Raw genomic sequence first — 21,124 nt, forward strand, 5'->3', positions numbered from 1 at the left:
TGGGCCAGACGCTTCCTGCAGCACCCCGCTGGTCAAAAAGGGGCACAGGAGGTTGTCTGTGGCCGCCTCTGCCCCATTTTCGCACTGAACGGTCTCCTGCAGTACTTAACTGCAAAATAGGGGCACGGGGGTGGGGCACGTGTGTACCCCCCCCCCCGTGCCTCATTTTCGCCCTCCATGGCTTCCTGCAGCACTCTGCTGGCCAAAAACTAGCCTGTGGAGGCTCCCTGAGGCCTCTCTGGCCTGCAGAAGCACTCCGCTGACCAAAAATGGGCGTGAAGAGGGCCCTGAGGCCTCCATGCGGCCCATTTTTTGCTACCAGAGTGCTGCTGGAGGTGGGGGAGGCCGAAAATAGGCTGCATGGGGGGAAGGGGGCCCCGCACACAGTCCATTTTGGCTGGCAGAGGCACTGGGGGCTGGTAGTTTGATATTTCCAGGCCGGCCCCATGGGCCAAATTTAAGCACCCGGTGGCCCGCATTCAGCCTGCGGACCTTGAGTTCAACAACCCTGCCCTATCCCTACTTGACATAAACATATACTGGTTTGTTGTTGTTAGTTGCGAAGTCGTGTCCGACCCATTGTGACCCCATGGACAACATTCCTCCAGGCCCTCCTGTCCTCTACCATCCTCTGGATTCCATTTAAACTCATGCCTACTGCTTCAGTGACTCCATTCAGCCACCTCGTTCTCTGTTGTCCCCTTCTTCTTTTGCCCTCAATCTTTCCCAGCATTAGGCTCTTCTCCAGTGAGTCCTTCCTTCTCAGGTGGCCAAAGTATTTCAGTTTCATCTTCAGGATCTGGCCTTCTAAAGAGCAGTCAGGGTTGATCTCCTCTAGGACTGACTTGTTTGTTCGCCTTGCAGTCCAAGGGACTCGCAGGAGTCTTCTCCAGCACCAGAGTTCAAAGTCCTCAGTTCTTTGGCATTCAGCCTTTTTTATGGTCCAACCTTCACAGCCATACATTGCACCTGGGAAAACCATAGCCTTGACTATATGCACTTTTGTTGGCAGGGTGATGTCTCTGCTTTTTAGTGCACTGTCTAGATTTGCCATAGCTTTCCTCCCCAGGAGCAAGCGTCTTTTAATTTCTTGGCTGCAGTCCCCATCTGCGGTGATCTTGGAGCCCAGGAAAATAAAATCTGTGACTATCTCCATTTCTTCACCATCTATCTGCCAGGAATTGAGAAGGCCAGATGCCATGATTTTAGTTTTCTTAATGTTGAGTTTCAAGCCAACTTTTGCACTCTCCTCCTTCACCCGTATCAAGAGACTCTTTAGTTCCTCTTCGCTTTCTGCCATTAGAGTGGTATCATCTGCATATCTGAGGTTGTTGATATTTCTTCCGGCAATCTTAATTCCAATTCCAATACTGGTTTAGTATTTGATATTTTTAATATAAGCCATGCTGCACTTCAACGGTTAGATGGCCTAGACATTGGTATTTGAACATAGATATCTTTTAAAAATTTATATTTTATTGTATTCCAGTAATCTAGATGAAATGTTAATATACATTGCTAGCCCATGTAGGATAAGCCATACGCTAAAAAAATAAATTGCCCAGAGTATACCGTTGTGAAGGTAGTCTACACTTCATACCCTGACTTCGATTCTATGGTGCCATATTACAATGATTTAAGCACAGATTTACCATAATTTAATATTTTATCTCGTATATTGTACTGTCCACATACTTTAGCTAAACGTATTTGTTTATTTAAACCTATAACAAAATAACAAGAGTTGGAAGGGACCTTGGAGGTCTTTTAGTCCAACCCCCTGCTCAGGTAGGAAATCCTGTACCATTTCAGACAAATGGTTGTCCAATCTCTTCTTAAAAACTTCCAGTGTAATTTGGGGGAATGGGAATCATTTACAACAAAGGAGCGTGATTTCTGCCCTGCAAGTAACAATACTGGTTGTGGGGTATTAATTGTTGTTTAGAAAGAGACAACTTCTTAAACTAACATCTAATACGCCACAACCACCATCCAATTCTGCTGTTATCCACAGCTAGGGTCTCCTCTCAAAGCGCTACCCGAGGTTGTTGTTTCAAGAACTTTGCAAACAAGAGTGGGGGGATTTCAACCAGAATAGAGCTGGAAGGGACCCTGAAGGTCTTCTTGTCCAACCCCCTGCTTAGGCAGGAAACCCTACACCAGGTGTCGGCAACCTTAAACACTCAAAGAGCCACAAACCGGAAGCCCCCCATTCAATTCTGGAGCCGACCAGAAGTCCAGTTCCCCCCACCGTAGAATCTCCTCCTAGCACAGCCTCTTTTTTCCTCTACCTGCCCTAACCGAAATTCCTATCAACTGTGGAGCCAACCGGTGATAGGCAGCCACAGCAGGAAGATGAAGGAGGCACATGCAGCTCCAGAGCTGCAGGTTGCTGACCCCTGCTCTACACCATGTCTGACAAATGGTTGTCCAATCTCTTAAAAACTTCCATTGTTGGAGCATTTACAACTTCTGGAGGCAGGTTGTTCCACTGATTAATTGTTCTCACTGTCAGGGAATTTCTCCTTAGTTCTAAGTTGCTTCTCTCCTTGACTAGTTTCCACCCATTGCTTCTTGTCCTGCCTTCAGGTGCTTTGGAGAATAGATTCACAGTGACACCCCCTCCCTTCTTTGTAGCAGGAATATTTGCGTGTGCATGTATGTGTTTTATTAGTGCCTTATATCAGTGATTGCACAATCTCTGTAGATGCTAAACAAATAAATAAAAAAGTTAAAAGGAGTTTTCCCCTCCCAATTTCAATGGAAAATATTCCCATAGCTAGCTGGCTGATTTGGGCTTCAGCTGAGTGCATTATGAATCTCTTGTCTCATTTAACCCCAGGCAGAAAGTGTGGTGCAAGACCTGTGCATTTACAAAGCTAACGAACGTGCCCAACGTGTTTTCGTGATATTTATTTAGATAAGAGACAGCAAAAAGATAGGCCTCCTTCTATTGGATCAGATGATCGTCCATATCGAGATTTTGAAGAAGCACCTTGGCTATACAAATAGCCCTCCATTTACAGCCTTTCAAATTCGTAATTTCTGGGGGTGGGGGGAAAGACTTACGACCGGTCCTTGTGCTTGTGGCCGTTGCAGTATCCCCATGCTCACATGATCAAATTGTGGGCATCCCAGAGTCACGTGATTACCATGCGCGACCTTCCCAGTCATTTTCCAGAGAGCAAAGTCTGTGGGGAAAGCTGGATTCAATTAACAACCGTGTGTTTATCAATTGCGGGCGGCCTATTTAAATTTCATTCCCTCCTTCAACAAATTCAGTAGGTAGTTAACCTTGAGCTCAAGTCTCTATATGTGGTCAGAAGTAAATTCTGAGCAACTAAGCACGGGTGTGCAGCTGCAGTAATTCATGATAGCAGTCTTCCAATATTTGAGGGGCTGCCACAAAGAAGAGGGGGTCCAGCTATTGTCCAAAACACCTGAAGGCAGGATAAGAAACAATGGATGGAAACTAAACAAGGAGAGAAGCAACCTGGAACTAAGGAGAAATTTCCTGGCAGTGAGAATAATTAATCAGTGGAATGGCTTCCCTCCAAAAATTGTGGGTACTCCAACATTGGAGATATTTAAGAAGAGACTGGACAGCCACCTGTCTAAAATGGTATAGAGTTTCCTGTTTGAGAGACTATAAGCCTTCCAAGATCCTACCAACTCTGTTAATCTGTTATATGCAATTTAATCCTTGGCTCAAGTAAGTTAAGCCCTCCTTGCTGCAGACAATTAGCTTTGAAAATGAAAATATCTGCCCTCTTTATAAGGTGGGTGTAAATAAAAGCCGATTTACAGTGTAAACTTTGCATTGGGAAGGTTATCTGCCTAGGTAACAAGATGCTACCTAATTCTCAAATTTGCAGTGACTCACCATTGCCCTTAATTAAATGTACAGTACTTTAATTAAATCAACAGATAATCTTCTGCTACTTTAAAGGTTTGAAGGCATTACATCATAAACTGAACTTCCAAAGTTTCTGAATGAAGAAGAATGTGAATAGTTTGAAGGGGGGAGTGAAGAAGAAATTCCTTGTCCCATTTGGATGGATTAATAGAAATGCATTTATTTATTTATTTCCTTCCTTCCTTCCTTCCTTCCTTCCTTCCTTCCTTCCTTCCTTCCTTCCTTCCTTCCTTCCTTCCTTCCTTCCTTCCTTCCTTCCTTCCTTCCTTCCTTTCCCCATTCATTCGTGAAATAAGAATGATTGCAGTAGCTGAACAACACATTTTCATCACCTGGCACGTGGACAATAATCACACTTAGATTTTCAAAGTTGTGGGAGAGAAGACAAACTAAGCACCAGTCCTTGTAAAAGGGGCTTGATTACTGCAACATCTTGTATAGGAGGCTGCCTTGAAAACTGAAAGTCTTCAGAAATTGATGCAAATCCTATAGCTTGGCTGAGAACTGACACAAGGCACTACAATGATATTTCTCAACCTTAGCACCTTTAAGGCAGGTGGACTTCAACTCCCAGAATTCCCTAGCCAGCATGCTGGGGAATTCTGGGAATTGAAGTCCACCTGTCTTAAATGTGCTAAGGTTGAGAACTGCTGAACTAAGATCCTGGAAAGCCTGTAAAACTTTGTTCTGAACAAAACTTAAACTGTTAGCATTAATCTTTGGAGTCCTCGGTGGCTTAGTACCTGATTCTGTAAAAGATCGCTTGTCTTGTTATACATCTTTTGCACGCACTGTGGGAAATGGAGGCCTCAATTTTGCTTTCAGCTGTCATTTCTCAAGGATGTTGGATGACAAATAAGGAGGACCCTTTTCCTGCATTGCACGCAACCTAGAATATGCATTTCTTCTGGGGGTGGAGAGCCAAAGTTGCCTGCAGAGTACAGTCAAAAAAGTCAAGATGGCAACTGTGCCTATATAATCCATTGGTCCACCTGTTTTTATTTGCAATAGACATAGTAAACAAGTAGAACTTCAATTACAGGTAGTCCTCAACTTACAACAGTTCATTTAGTGACCGTTCAAAGTTGCAACAGCAATTTAAAAAATGGCATGACCATTTTTCACAGTGAACAACTTCTGCAGCATGGTCACATGATCAAAATTCAGATGCTTGGCAACTGGCTCGTATTTATGACGGTTGCAGTGTTCTAGAGTTACGTGACCGCCTTTTGCAACCTTCTGACAAGCAAAGTCGATGGGCAGATTAATTTAACAACCATGTTACTAACTTAACAACTGCAGTGATTCACTTAACAACGGTGGCAAGAAAGGTCGTAAAATGGAGCAACAAACTTAACAAATAACAGAAATTTTGGACTCAGTTGTGATCATCATTTGAGGACTACTTGTACAGGCAAAGCCAATATCCTGTCCGTTTTCAAATTTGTGACCAAAATGAAGGTTTTTTTTTTGCTAAGTTCTTTTGCTAAGAAGCTGAGCTGCTAATTAGCTTCACTTTTCATTGAGTTGCTTCTTTGCTTTTGGGAAAAAAATAATCCACATAGGTAGTTCTCGCCTTGCGATCATTTTTTTAGGGACCTTTAGTAAAATTGCAACAGCGTTGTAAAAAGTGGCTTACAGTGGACCTTTGTACCTACAACGACACATATTGCAGCATTCTGAAGTCACATGATCAAACTTTGGGAAGTTGGCAGCCAGCTTGTATTCACAAGGGTTGCAAAGTTCCAAGTTCAAGTGATTGCCATTTGCAACTTTCCTACCAGGCTTCTGACAAGCAACGTTAATGGGGAATTCAGATTTGATTAAAGACCATACAATTCACTTAACAGCTGTAGTGTTCCACTTAACAACCATGGCAAAAATGGTTGTGAAATAGGGTGCAACTCGCTTAATAATCCCGTTGCTTAGCAACAGAAATTCTGGTTCCAAATGTCATAAGTTGAGGACTTCCTATATTTGATTTACAGATAATCTTCGACTTTTGACCACAATTGAGCTCAACACTTATGTTGCTAGGTGAGAAATTTATAGTTTGCCCCATTTTATGACCTTTCTTGGCACAGTTGTTAAGTGAATCACTGCCCTTGTTAAATTAATAACAGGGTTGTTAAGTGGATATAGCTTCCTCATGGACTTTGCTGGTCAGACGGTCACAAAAGGGAATCATCTGACCCTGGGACACTGCAACCGTCATAACTGCGAGTCCGTTGCCAAACATCTGGATTTTGATCACGTGACCATGGGGATGTTGCAACAGTCAAGTGTGGAAAATGGTGAACAAAACGACGAATTTATGGAGAGATGTCACATGGAAGGAATGACTGATGTATTATGTGTTTGTTTGTGTATAAAATAAAACAAAAATAATCAAAAAAAGGGTGAAAAATGGTCATAAATCACTTTTTTCAGTGCTGTTATAACTTTGAACAGTCACTAAGTGAACTGTTGTAAGTCGAGGAAGACCTGTATAATGAGGTAGCTGGAGAAGTTGATGGAGAAGGAAGGCAGGTCTACTGAGATTTTATTGAGCCTCAACCCAGATTCTTTTGCATGTTTTTTTAAAAAATTTCTTCACCATCCAGAGTTTTTTTATGGGTAGCTAAGCAGCCAGTTATGGGACATGGTGGCTCAGGGGCTAGGACGTTGAGCTTGTCAATCGAAAAGTCGGCAGCTCAGCGGCTCAAATCCCTAGTGCTGCTGTGTAATGGGATGAGCTCCCGTTACTTGTCACAGCTTCTGCCAACCTAGCAGTTTCTAAAGCACATAAAAATGCAACTAGAAAAAATAGGGATCACCTTTGGTGGGAAGGTAAATAGCGTTCCGTGCACCTTTGGCGTTGAGTCATGCCAGCCACATGACCATGGAGATGTCTTCGGACAGCGCTGGTTCTTCGGCTTTGGAACGGAGATGAGCACCGCCCCCTAGAGTCGGGAACGACTAGCACGTATGTGCGAGGGGAACCTTTACTTTTACCTTTAAGCAGCCAGTTAGAATGGATGGATGGATGAACCAATGGATGGATATAAAAATAAGCACAGATTTTTGGGGATTCCTGAAATGCTGGCTTTGGAGATCTTTTCAGGAATCTCTTGGGAAGAAAGATCCTGGAGCTTCCAAGAAACAGATCAGCGGGTATTGGAGAGCCCCTTTTCCAGTGGTGGGATTCAGCCAGTTCGCACCACTTCGGGAGAACCGGTTGTTAACTTCCTGAGCAGTTTGTTGAACTGGTTGTTGGAGGAAATCATTAGGGCAGAGAACCGGTTGTTAAATTATTTGAATCCCACCACTGCCCTTTTCCCATAAATAAATCCTAGCGCAAGGCAAAAGCTTTCGTGAGTTTTCTTTTATCAGAGGCACTAAGTGGCTAGCTATCATTTTTGCATACTTTTCCTGTGATGGGAGAAAGTTGCAGCTCCTGATTCATTTGCCATTGGAGAAACTTAACAGGAGTCTTATCCTACAATGTCTGTTTCATGAACAACAAGATCTCACTTCTTTCAGATCAGCCCCGAGAAAATGGAAATTTTTGGCCCTGGTTTCTTTTTTGCAAAAACAATCCCCATGTTGGCAATTACATTGCGGGTAAAAAAAAACCCAACATGGAAGTGCTGTTCCTTATTTTGCACTTACTCCTAAAATATGCAAAAGTCTTAGGAATTGCCAGACCTATTTCTCAGAAAATATTTCTTGTAAAAAAAAAAAAAGAAAACACCTTAACGTTACAGGTCTTTAGTGCCCAATACAAGAGAATCCCAGCAGGAAGGAATTGGCAGGTGTCTGTTTGAATTAAAACTAACATGAAAGTTTGTGATGTTACAGGATTTTTTAAAAAAACTCAAAATGGTGTAATTGGAATTTGTCCCCCTTCTGCTCTGTTAAATAGAGTTTATCCCTCCCATAAAAAAGAAATGCAACCCAGGATGGGAGGAAGGGAAGCTCAGCACAGCCAATGTAGCATTTCCCCACTCTTTGGATCCAGTTACTAGAAAAATAGACCACATGGTAATCACCAGATATTTTGCATTTCAGTTCTCATTGGCCTCAAGCTGTTTTACCCGGCAGGTTTATGGGAGTTATAAGAGTCACCTTGTGGCAAGATGGATGATAAACGAATCTTAGAAGAGATAGATAGATAGACAGACAAGATAGATAAATAGATAGATAGATAGATAGATAGATAGATAGATAGATAGATAGATAGATAGATAGATAGATAGATACTTCTCTCCCCCCTCTCTTTGTCTCTCTCTCTCGCTTTCTCTCTCTAAATTATGTCATTCTTTTTGCAATTCAGGAGTGCACAGCCAAAGATAGCACAAAGATCAACTAGCCTAACCCGCTGCCCTATGCAGGAACCCAAATGGAAGCATCTCTCAGAACAGCTGCCTAGTCTTTGTTAGCTGCACTTTCTCCAAGGCCACCATCTCTCTGGGTCATCAGTTGCCTGGTCCAAAGGGCATGTGATATCTTTGTTTCTCTTTCGGCATATGCAATTCTCAAGAAACGAAAAGAAAAGTGCCTATGTGTGTGTGTGTATGTGTGTGTAGGTTTTTGTTTTTTGTTCTTGAGGAGGGAACGTGATGGTAGTTGACCCTGGAGACACATCTGGCAGAGGAAGCATCTGAGGGGTCCTTCATGCCCTCTGAGCTTGCTTGTTTTCTTGCAGATGTTTCATTGCTCTAACTAGGTAACATCATCAGTGCTAGAGGAAGCACCTAAAATATGCAGTAATGTCATGGAATTATTAATTTGCATGCTTGGATAAGTTGGAGTTAAAACCCACAAATTTCTGTGCATTATCTCTCACCCTCGTCCTTCTTGGTCTGCTAGTTTCCAAGATGGGAAACCTAGGTTGGTATTGGATGGAGCAAGAAGAACAGGGGGGGGAGGAAAATATGAGCATTTGCCCCCTCATGTAGCTCTCATGGGGGTTCCAGTCTCACTGAAGAATTTACATGCAGGGCGTATGACCACTTCTGGTAGTAGTCAAAAAACAAGTTCTTGAACCAACAGAAATAATTTGAAACTCCATTTCAAAAAGGAACGTTCTGATTGGCCTGGGTTTCCCCCCCCCCCTTAAGCTAATGACCCTTGGATATCTTTTATTTCCTACATTCTGCCCCTCATTTTTATTCTTACAACCTCTTGGCTTACAACCTCTTTAGTACAAAGCTTCAGGAAGAAGGGAAGAGTGACAAGAAGCAGTAGAAGCAAAGAAGGAGAGGAAGAGAGATGAAGGGAAGGGTCAGAGGGAGGAGGAAAAAAAGAAAAGGAAGGAAGGAAGAAATATAAAGAGAGGAGAGAAAGGAAGACAAAAAAGAAAATGAAGGAAAGGAGAAAAAGGAAGGAGGGGGAAGGAAGGGAGGAAGTAAAAAAGGAAGGAAGGAGGGAGGGAGAGAGGGAAAGAAAAAGGGAGGGAGGGAGAAAGAAAGGAAGAAAAAGGAACAAGTGCTCTGGTCTTGACATATCAAGTAGCACAACCTTGTTTACACAATAGCTTATCACAAGATAAAAGCTTTGCTATGTCAGCCTTGGGAACTGCCTTGAGCGAGGGGATAGAAAGCTGCAGTTGTGGATGCAGATGGAAAGTAGTTTGAGGGAATGGGAATCATTTGCAGGAACCCACAACAAAGGAGCGTGATTTCCGAGCTGCAAGTAACAATAGTGGTTGTAGGGTATTAGTTGTTGGTTTAGAAAGAAACAACTTCCTAAACTAACATCTAATACGCCACAACCACCATCAAATTCTGCTGTTACTTACAGCTAGGGTCTCCTCTCGAAGTGCTACCCGAGGTTGTTGTTTCAAGAACTTTGCAAACAAGGGTGGGGCATTTCAGTCAGAATAGAGCTGGAAGGGACTCTGGAGGTCTTCTAGTCCAACCCCCTGCTCAATACCATTTCAGGCAAATGGCTGTCCAATCTCTTAAAAGCCTCCAGTCATGGAGCGCCCACATTTTCTGGAGACAATTTCTGTCCCACCGGTTAATAGTCCTCACTGTTAGGAAGTTTCTCCTTAATTCCGGGTTGCTTCTTGCCTTGATTAAGTTTCCATCTGTTGCTTCTCGTCCTGCCTTCTGGTGCTTTTGCAGGGAAAACAACTGGTAAGAAAACTGCTAAAAGTTGGTGGCAAATATGATTGATGTTTTGAGGTTGGAAATTCTCAAAAAAGGATAAAATTTAGTTATTTAAAAGATGGGGGGAAGGAAGGAAAGGATGTAACGTAGACCTGGCCATTTTATGGTCCCTGAGCAATGCCTGTCCCCTTTAACTCTCCCTTTCCAGCCTGGGTGAGATCAAGTGGAAATTAGAAATCAAATTTAAACAAGTGTATGTGGTGCACACAATACAACTGTATTGTTTTTATTTTGAACTGCTTCCCACCCACCCCCACACGATTTACATAGGTGTCTGTGTCATTGGTTTTTTGTTCAGCCCTCCATAGTTTCTCACATGGCCCCTTGGGAGAATTAATTGCCCACCCACCCCTGATCTAACAATATCTGCAGTTGTTTGTTTCTTAAAATAATTCTCTGCTGATGCCACTTAGCAAGTCTTAACTTTCTACACATTACCTTCCCCGCAACTCAGGGCTTTCCCCGGGTGGGTGCATTTAAACTCCTGACTGCTGCCAATCTTGAGCGGCAATACTCAGGATGACCCCTAGAGGCTAGCTCAAAGATGCAAGAAGCATTGTGCCCTTCTGCCCCCTAGTGATTATCCAGAGTGCTGCAGGAAAGGGATACAGATTGAAAACTCCAACTCTTGTGGTCACCCAAGTGGCTGTAACTGTTGTGCCTTATAACGCTCATTGTGGAGGGCATGGGAAATTGCTGCCTACGCCACATTCTAAGGGCAGCAGGTTGTAGGAGGAGGCTGGTAGCATGACAGCACTGTAGGATTATGACAGCGTGATTTGGAAATGACTCACAAGCCAGCTGTGGATGCCTCAATCCACATGACGGAAAACAACGTGTGTTTAGAGCCCATATATGGGCAAAGGTTTCCAAAACAGAGAATGCAAAACATAAACAGTTTCTTTTTCTGTTAAACGGTCTACCTAACATGCAAAGTAGTTGAAATGGCAAGGGTGACAGTACACAGGCAGTCCTTGATTTACAACAGTTCGTTTAGTGACTGTTCAACGTTACAACGGCATTATGACCATTTTTCACACTTACAACCGTTGCAGTGTCCCTGAGTCCAAGCGATTAAAATTCAGACACTCGGCAACTGGTTCCTGATTATGACGGTCGCAGTGTCCCAGGGTCACATGATCCCCTTTTGTGACCTTCTGACAAAGCAAAGTCAATGGGGAAGCCAGATTCGTTTAACAACTGAGCCACTAACTTAACAACTGAAGTGATCCACTTAACAACTGGGGCAAGAAAGGTTGTAAAATGGGGCAAAACTCACTTAACAAATGTCTCGACTTAACAATAGAAGTTTTGGGCTCAGTTGTGGTTGTAAGTCAAGGACTATTACCTGTAATACGTCCACGTGTGGTGGATCCGTGGCCCTTGAAATGTGAGGAAGCAGAGGAAGAGGGAAGCTGAACCGGGACTGGATAGGCAGGGACCGTGTCTCAGCTCAGAGGGGTTCGTGATGGGCCAGTTTTCTGCCAACTAGCCAGGTTTATTATAATAATAATAATAATAATAATAATAATAATAATAATAATAATAATAATAATAATAATAATAATAATAATAATAATAATAATAATAATAATAATAATAATAATAATATTTTAATTTGTATACCGTCCTTCTCCCGAAGGACTCAGGGCGGTGAACAGGCAGATAAAATACAAATACACACAATAATTAAAAACATCCCTTAAAAAACTAATTTAAATGCCCAAATGTTAAAAAACATACCCCCCCTTAAAATCACAAAATTTTAAAAACCCATCCAATAAAGATAAAAATCAGGCTAGTCCAGCCATACGAAATAAATAAGTTTTAAGTTCGCGGTGAAAGGTCCTAAGGTCAGGTAATTGTCGAAGTCCGAGGGGAAGTTTGTTCCACAGGGTCAGAGCCCCCACAGAGAAGGCCCTCCCCCTGGGGGCCGCCAGTCGACACTGTTTGGCTGACGGCACCCTGAGGAGTCCCTCTCTGTGGGAGCGTACCGGACGATGGGAGATAGAGGCCGGCAGTAGACGGTCCCGTAGATAGCCCGGTCCTAAGCCATGAGCGCTTTAAAGGTGGTAACCAATACCTTGAAGCGCACCTGGAAAACAACAGGTAGCCAGTGCAGTCTGCGCAGGATAGGTGTTATGTAGGTTTAGCTGGGCAAGCCAGCATGGCTGGTCAAGGAAATGGCCAACTAGAAAATCAGCATTTCCTCCTTGGCCAAGGATCAGGTGGCTGATAAGAAGACATCAGCCTTTTGAAGAGAAAGGTAGACTGGTTGAACTGGGCAGGGGATTGGAAATGCTGACTCAGGGGCCAGAGGTCTCTGGCATGGCTCAGCAAGAGATAAAGGACAGGCAGGGAGCAAGTCAGCTGGGCTGGAACAGAGGCCTCCAGTGTGAGCCGTTTTCTGCCAATTTTGCAACCCGTTGCACAGAACAAAAGCCCTGCCAGTCATTCAAGGGAACGCAAGAACCAGAAGGCGCAATCTTTTATGACTCAGAAATTATCTTTCAGCGCACCAGCTGAACGGTATACAGCGCAGTCCCTAATGGTGGATTTAGCTGGCAATCAAATTGCAGTCTTTTTATCAGCAAGGAATACAACATCATGTCACAAACGGCAAAATGCAAGCAATATTAAGCGTCAGAAAAAGATGGAGGAGATCTCATAAGAAGAATATGAAATTTAGATGCCAGCTTTTTGAACAAAGTTTCTGAGCCTTGGGAACTTTAAGATGGGTGGACTTCAACGCCCAGAATCCCACAGCCAGACATGCAGGGTTGGGAATATCCCTGGGTGTGTTGCCTGCCTGCAGGATTGATTTTTATTTTTAAGATAGCAAAAGCCTAGAGCAGTATTTTCTCCACTTCAGCAACTTTAGGATGTATGGACTTCTACGGCCAGAATTCCCTAGCCAAATGCTGCTTGGACTATTCCGGAAGTTGAAGTCCATGCATGCTGGCTAGGGAATTCTGGGAACTGAAGTCAACAGTTCTTATATTGCTGAGGTTGAGAAACGCTAACTTAAAGGAACATAAAAATATTGCTATTTTTCAGGGTGAAAAAATAAGCCCTTTTAAAATTAGAGGCATGTCTTGTTATATAAAAACCAAGTCCCGTAGTAACTGCCATGGAAACAAAGCAGCTTTGAGTTTCTTCTACAGGGGATCCTCAACTTACGACCACAACAGAACCCCAAATTTCCATTGCTAAGCAAGACAGTTGTTAAGTGAGATTTTACGACCTTTCTTGCCACACTTGTTAAGTGAATCATGGCAGTTGTTAACTTAGTGACACAGCTGTTAAGTAAATCTGGCTTCCCGCCATTGACTTTGCTTGACAGAAGGTCGCAAAAGGGGGATCACATGACCCCGGGACACTGAGACCGTCATAAATTTGAGTCAGTTGCCAAGTGCCTGAATTTTGATCACGTGACCCCGGGGAGGCCGCAAGGGTTTTAAGGGTGAAAAATGGTCACAAGTCACTTTTTTCATTGCCATTGTAACTTTGGTCACTAAACAAATGGTTGTAAGTCAAGGACTACCTGTATTTTACAATCTGGAACTGAACACACTCAAAACCGTAGAAATGGTGGTAGACTTTAGGAGAAACCCTTCCATACTTCCACCTCTCACAATACTTGACAACACTGTATCAACAGTAGAAACCTTCAAATTTCTAGGTTCTATCATATCGCAAGATCTAAAATAGACAGCTAACATCAAAAACATCATTAAAAAAGGACAACAAAGAATGTTCTTTCTGCGCCAACTCAGAAAGCTCAAACTGCCCAAGGAGCTGCTGATCCAATTCTACAGAGGAATTATTGAGTCTGTCATTTGCACCTCTATAACTGTCTGGTTCGGTTCTGCAACCCAACAAGAAAAACACAGACTTCAGAGGATAATTAGAACTGCAGAAAAAATAATTGCTACCAACCTGCCTTCCATTGAGGACCTGTATACTGCACGAATCAAGAAGAGGGCCATGAAAATATTTACAGACCCCTCACATCCAGGACATAAACTGTTTCAACTCCTACCCTCAAAATGACGCTATAGAGCACTGCACACCAGAACAACTAGACACCAGAACAGTTTTTTCCTGAAGGCCATCACTCTGCTAAACAAATAATTCCATCAACACTGTCAGACTATTTACTGAATCTGCACTACTATTAATCGTCTCATCGTTCCCATCACCAATCTCTTTCCACTTATGACTGTGACTATAACTTGTTGCTGGCAATCCTTATGATTTATATTGATATATTGACCATCAGTTGTGTTGTAAATGTTGTACCTTGATGAACATATCTTTTCTTTTATGTCCACTGAGAGCATATGCACCAAGACAAATTTCTTGTGTGTCCAATCACACTTGGCCAATAAAAATTCTATTCTATTCTATTCTATTCTATTCTATTCTATTCTATTCTATTCTATTCTATTCTATTCTATTCTATTCTATTCTAACTTTGGGAGGGAAAAAAGTAAGAGTGAAAAAACTGTCAACATTGTAGGGATTTTAACTCTTCTTCCCTCCTTTCCCGGGACCCGAGTCTTGGCTGGGCTCAACAGGCATGACCCATGGGCACCTATTATACCTGAATATCTTCATCTCTCAGACCAAAACAATCTTTGGGCCCCCGTTACGAAATGGCAACCTTTTCCAAACTCCAAACTTTTTTCCTTTTGAACCCTTCCAGGCAAATGAAAGAGGGCGCCTAGAGGGTTGTGGGATGAGGGTCCCAGATACCGGCTTGCTGGGCAAGGCAGCTTGCTACTCTGTTTGCTCCATGAAACCGGTTGTTCTGGCTTGGGCTGCTTTGACAGCTGGCATGCAGCCTGCTAAGGAAAACTTTTCCAAGCTGTGGATGCAGGCGCACACGGCTCTTACTGCTTGAAGCTTCCCACTCGCCAGACTGGTTTTGCAGGAGAGAGAGAAAAAAAAAGCCACTTCCATGCCTCTGCCTGCGACAGAACCTCCTTGGTCAAGAGCAGTGTATCTCCTCCTTCTAATAAGTCAGGAGGAACAAGAAGAAAACCCTCTGCTTTCATGAAATTAATTGGAGGCTGGCCTCAATACAGGTAGTCCTCTATTTACGACCACAATTGAACCTAAAATTTCTGTTGTTAAGCACGACAGTTGTTAAGTGAATTTTGCTCCATTTGATGCACTTTCTTGCCAAGTTGTTAAGTGAATCACTGCAGTTGTTAAGTTAGTAGGAAAGGATTTATGTCTATTTTTCACACTTAACAACCGTTGCAGCATCCCCATGGTCATGTGCTTAAAATTCGGATGCTTGGCAATTGACTCATATTTATGATAGTGGCGGTAATTCGTTTTTGTCTCCTTCTGACAAGCAAAGTGAAGCCAGATTCACTTAACAACCATGCAGATAACAACTGCAGTGATTCACTTAACAAGTGTGGCAAGAAAGGTCATTAAATGGGGCAAAACTCACTTAACTATTGTCTCACTTAGTAACAGACATTTTGGGTTCCATTATGGTCATAAGTTGAGGACTACCTGTAGTTGTCTGCTAGATTTATAACCTCCATTCCCCCCCACCCCCCACGAGCTCAAAATGAATTAACCTGGGAATGTTGCTTTGTGCTTTTTTTCTGCTTTCATCGATTTTCTGTGTTGTCCTCATAACAACCCTGTGAGGTAGGCTGGGTTGGGAAAGAACTTTGTGGAAAAACATTGGATAGAGACATTTCCACAGATGATACTTGCACCATTTTTGCTATTTCTTATTAGACGTGATTGCAATTGTTCCTCGTGCGTAAATCTGTTGGAACCAGAATTACGACAAATTTTAGGAAAACACCATTTTCAAAACAAATGCACAGACACAACCAAATAAAAGGATTAAAGCAATGTACCAATCTGTCATTTCCACTTTTTTTTAAACTGGATGTGTTAATGGCGATTGTGCATTCCTTGCACAAGTCTGTGTCTTTGGAATTTGCGGGAAGAAGAGGTTTTAACCCCATCAGGAGTCTCTCTGTTTTGCAAATAATCTTATACAATTTCTTCTCCTTGCATGTAAGCTGCCCATAAAATGAATACATAAACACTATCTGCATGTTTTGGGCTCAATTGTGCCTCAGAGATTACCTGCATTAAAATATCCGTGCAACAGATCAGCGTAACATTTCTTCCACATCACTTCTTAGTGCAGTGGTTCCCAACCAGTGTGCCGCGGCACTAAGGGGTGCCGTGAGATCTTTTGAGGGTGCCGGGAACTTTTGAGCTACGGAGATTTTAAATATCTATTTCCTTATAAGGGTGCCGGGAACTTTTGAAAGGCTTTCCAAGGGTGCCTCAAACAAGAAAAGGTTGTGCCTCAAACAAGAAAAGGTTGGGAACCACTGTCTTAGTGCTTGCTAATGCACAATGCACAGATTTAGCCAGAAAGAAGACCTTTAACTCTGTTGGACAGGAGTAACCCTTGCCTCCATTCAGCATGATGGGAATTGTAGTCCATTCGTGGCTGGTGTAGAGCAGGAGAGTTGGCCTGCCGAATTGGTTTGGTCTCCATGTCGCAAGACGCGTGAACGAGCCAAAAACCACTTCCTTAATTTTTCTCCTCAAAAGTCTTTTGGCCTCCCAGAGAAAAATAACTTTCCTTTGTCATGTGGTCCATTAAAAAAGGGTGCCCTGACCTATACCCTTCACCACAAATTATTATGGGAATCAGACCCACAAGAAGAGGTTGTGCAACCCAGATGTTCAAACAGGAAGATTCTGCCTGCAGTGCAACCATAAAAGTTTACTATGTGGCCCTTCAAAATGGTTTTAAAACACAGTTTTTCCTGCTCCGGTTTTTCTGCAAAACCACCATAACCCACTTCGTCTTGCAAACTCGCTCGGATTCTGCGGAACAGGATCCGTCCAGGCGACGGAGAAAGATTTGAATTTTTTAGAATGAAGGAATGCAACGCCACTGTTGACGCCTGGGGTGGAGTGCAGAGACTGGGCCTTAAAACGGAGAGGGCTTTAAAAAAAAATAATTAGCCAGGGCAATGGGTCAGCATTACACAATCCAGTTATTCATTCCTTTAGAACTGAGCTGAGGGGAGGGGAAGATGCTACCGACCTGTGGCATAATAGCTTAGGCTCCAGAAATGGCAGCTAATTCATAGGCTATCGAGGTCATCTCGAAGGGGAAAAAGTTTGAAACCTGGAAAGTGTCAGATTATAACAAGCCGTGCCTTCAACCTGCTTCTCTTCAGACAGTTTAGGTTTCCAGCCCCAGATGTGCAGGCAAAGGATTCTGGGAGTCTTAAGGGGCAGTAACCCTGCTTCTCCCCCCACTTTTTTTTTTTTGGAGAAATCTGATTCCATCCTTCAGGGTCCCAAAAGGGACATTGGTGTCTTAGCTGAAAGGTGAATTTCCCTTTGATATTTTTCCTTTTAAACATTTACGCTCCTTCCATTTGCTACTTTTAAAAAGTGTGATTTTTTGAGTTAACGTTTCCCGCTGGGAAAAAGCATTTTTACAGTTCTCTCTGTGCCCTCTGCTCCACTGGGGTGCAATAAAAATGGTCAGGGCTTTGCAATTTTAGACTCACACATCTTTGTTAAGATGTTAAAACGAAAGAGAGATTAAAAAAAACAAAAAAACAGCACCCAGTACTGATGGATTTTCTTTTATTAGATGTGGTTTAGATCAGCTTTCTCAATGTATATGTATATGTATATGTATATGTATATGTATATGTATATGTATATGTATATGTATATGTATATGTACCTTGATGAACGTATCTTTTCTTTTATGTACACTGAGAGCATATGCACCAAGACAAAATCCTTGTGTATCCAATCACACTTGGCCAATAAAATTCTATTCTATTCTATTCTATATATATGTATATGTATATGTACCTTGATGAACGTATCTTTTCTTTTATGTACACTGAGAGCATATGCACCAAGACAAAATCCTTGTGTATCCAATCACACTTGGCCAATAAAATTCTATTCTATTCTATTCTATATATATGTATATGTATATGTATACTGCACGAATCAAGAAGAGGGCCGTGAAAATATTTACAGATCCCTCACATCCAGGACATAAACTGTTTCAACTCCTACCCTCAAAACGACGCTATAGAGCACTGCACACCAGAACAACTAGACACAAGAACAGTTTTTCCCCGAAGGCCATCACTCTGCTAAACAAATAATTCCATCAACACCGTCAAACTATTTACTGAATCTGCACTACTATTAATCTTCTCATAGTTCCCATCACCAATCTCTTTCCACTTATGACTCTATGACTGTAACTTTGTTGCTGGCAATCCTTATGATTTATATTGATATATTGACCATCAATTGTGTTGTAAATGTTGTACCTTGATGAAGGTATCTTTTCTTTTATGTACACTGAGAGCATATGCACCAAGACAAATTCCTTGTGTGTCCAATCACATTTGGCCAATAAAAAATTCTATTCTATTCTATTCGCTTGTAAAAGCAGCGGAGAGTAGGCCTATTACTGGGATGGGGGGAGCCCCCAAATATCAAAACTTCAAATGGGGATCATAAGTACAACAAGGTAGGTCCTTGAGAAGTTCAGTCACTAAGAAGAAAGCTATATATGGTTGAGTGATGGTTGAGTGTTTTGGGCTAGGTTTCCTTCTGGACGTACAGATAGTCCTTGACATATGATCAAAATTGAGCCCCAAATTTATATTGCTAAGTGAGACAGTGGTCAAGTGAGCTTTGCCCTACTTTACGATCTTTCTAGCCACAGTTGTTAAGCGAATCATTGCAGTTGTTAAGTTAGTCACAGGGTTGCTGAGTGAATCTGGCTTCCCCATTGACTTGGCTTGCCAATGGGTCGCAAAAGGGGATCACCTGGTCCCAGGACCCTGCAACTGTCATAAATATGAATCTTTTGCCAAATGTCTAAATTTTGATCACGAAAATGCTGCAACAGTCGTTAAGTGTGAAAAGTGGTAATAAGTCACTTTTTAAAGTGCTGTTGCAACTTTGAATAGTCACTAAATGAAAGGTTGTAAGTCGAGGACTATCTATATGATTCCCCTCCCCCCCCCATTTTCTTGTTCCTTGTTTTTAGAATAGAACAGAACAGAACAGAACAGAACAGGACAGAATTCTTTGTTGGCCAAGTGTGATTGGACACACAAGGAATTTGTCTTTGGTGCATATGCTCTCAATTTAAAATTGCAAGCAGCCCATACTCATGTGGAATAAGGCAGCCTCTAAATTAGTATTTGTTTGTTTTCAAATTGGCTACTTTTAAGATTGAGGACATGCTGGCTAGGGAATTCTGGGAGCAGAAGTCCAGAGATCTTAAAATGGTTGAGAAACACTATTGTAAATGATAATACTTATTTATTTATTTATTTATTTATTTATTTATTTATTTATTTATTATTTATTTATTTATTTTATTTTATTAAATTTTTATACCGCCCTTCTCCCGAAGGACTCAGGGCGGTGTACAGCCAAAGTAAAAACAAAGATATATACAGTTTAAAACAACAATTAAAAAGAGCAAATTTTAAAGGCCGATTATTAAAATTTAAATTAAAAAGTTAAAAAATATTAAAACCCCAATTAAAATACATCACTAAATTATGCCAGTCCCGCTTTAATGAATAAATATGTTTTGAGCTCACGACGGAAGGTCCGAAGATCGGGCACTTGGCGCAGACCGGGGGGAAGTTCATTCCAGAGCGTCACTGCCCCCACAGAAGGCCCTACTCCTGGGGCCGCCAGCCGACACTGTTTGGCGGACGGCACCCTGAGGAGACCCTCTCTGAGCGAGCGTACGGGTCGGTGGGAGGCAAAAGGTAACAGCAGGCGGTCTCGTAAGTACCCGGGTCCTAAGCCATGGAGCGCTTTAAAGATAGTTACCAAAATCTTGAAGCGCACCCGAAAGACCACAGGAAGCCAGTGCAAGCTACGGAGCAGCGGTGTCACGTGGGAGCCACGAGCGGCTCCCGTTACTACTCGCGCAGCCGCATTCTGGACTAACTGCAGCCTCCGGGTGCACCTCAAGGGCAGCCCCATGTAGAGAGCATTGCAATAATCCAGCCTAGACGTAACCAGAGCATGAGTGACCGTGCATAAGGCATCCCGATCAAGGAAGGGACGCAACTGGCGAACCAGGCGAACCTGGTAAAAGGCCCTCCTGGCGACGGCCGCCAGGTGTTCATCAAAAGACAGCCGTCCATCCAGGAGGACACCCAAGTTGCGAACCGCCTCCTTGGGGCCACTAACTGCTCAACAGTCAGCTGGGGATGCAGCTGACTGTACCGGGATGCCGGCATCCACAGCCACTCCGTCTTGGAGGGATTGAGCTTGAGTCTGTTTCTCCCCATCCAGACCCGTACAGCTTCCAGGCACCGGGACAGCACTTCGACCGCTTCGTTGGGGTGGTCCGGGGTGGAAAAGTACAGCTGAGTATCATCGACAGTTGATAACTCACCCCGAAACCACTGATGACCTCACCCAGCGGCTTCATATAGATGTTGAACAGGGTGGGCGAGAGAATCGACCCCTGAGGCACCCCACAAGTGAGGCGCCTCGAGGACGACCTCTGCCCCCCTGTCAACACCGTCTGCGACCGGTCAGAGAGATAGGAGGAGAACCACCGATAAACGGTGCCCCCCACTCCCAATCCCTCCAACCCGCGCAGCAGGGTACCATGGTCGATGGTATCGAAAGCCGCTGAGAGATCTAATAGGACCAAGGCAGGGGAGCAACCTGTCCCTGGCCCTCCAGAGGTCACCCACCAACGCGACCAAAGCGGCCCCCGTGCTATAACGGGGTGGGAAGCCGGACTGGAACGGGTCCAGATAGACAGTTTCCTCCAGGTGCCGGGGGAGCTGCCATGCAACCACACTCTCAACAACCTTCGCCACAAAGCGAAGGTTGGAGACTGGACGATAATTACTCAAAATAGCTGGGTCCAGGGAAGGCTTCTTGAGGAGAGGTCTCACCACCGCCTCCTTCAAGGCGGCGGGGAAAACCCCTTCCATCAAAGAAGCATTTATAATCC

The sequence above is a fragment of the Ahaetulla prasina genome, chromosome 4 (assembly GCF_028640845.1).
Source record: "Ahaetulla prasina isolate Xishuangbanna chromosome 4, ASM2864084v1, whole genome shotgun sequence".
Lineage (NCBI taxonomy): Eukaryota > Metazoa > Chordata > Lepidosauria > Squamata > Colubridae > Ahaetulla > Ahaetulla prasina.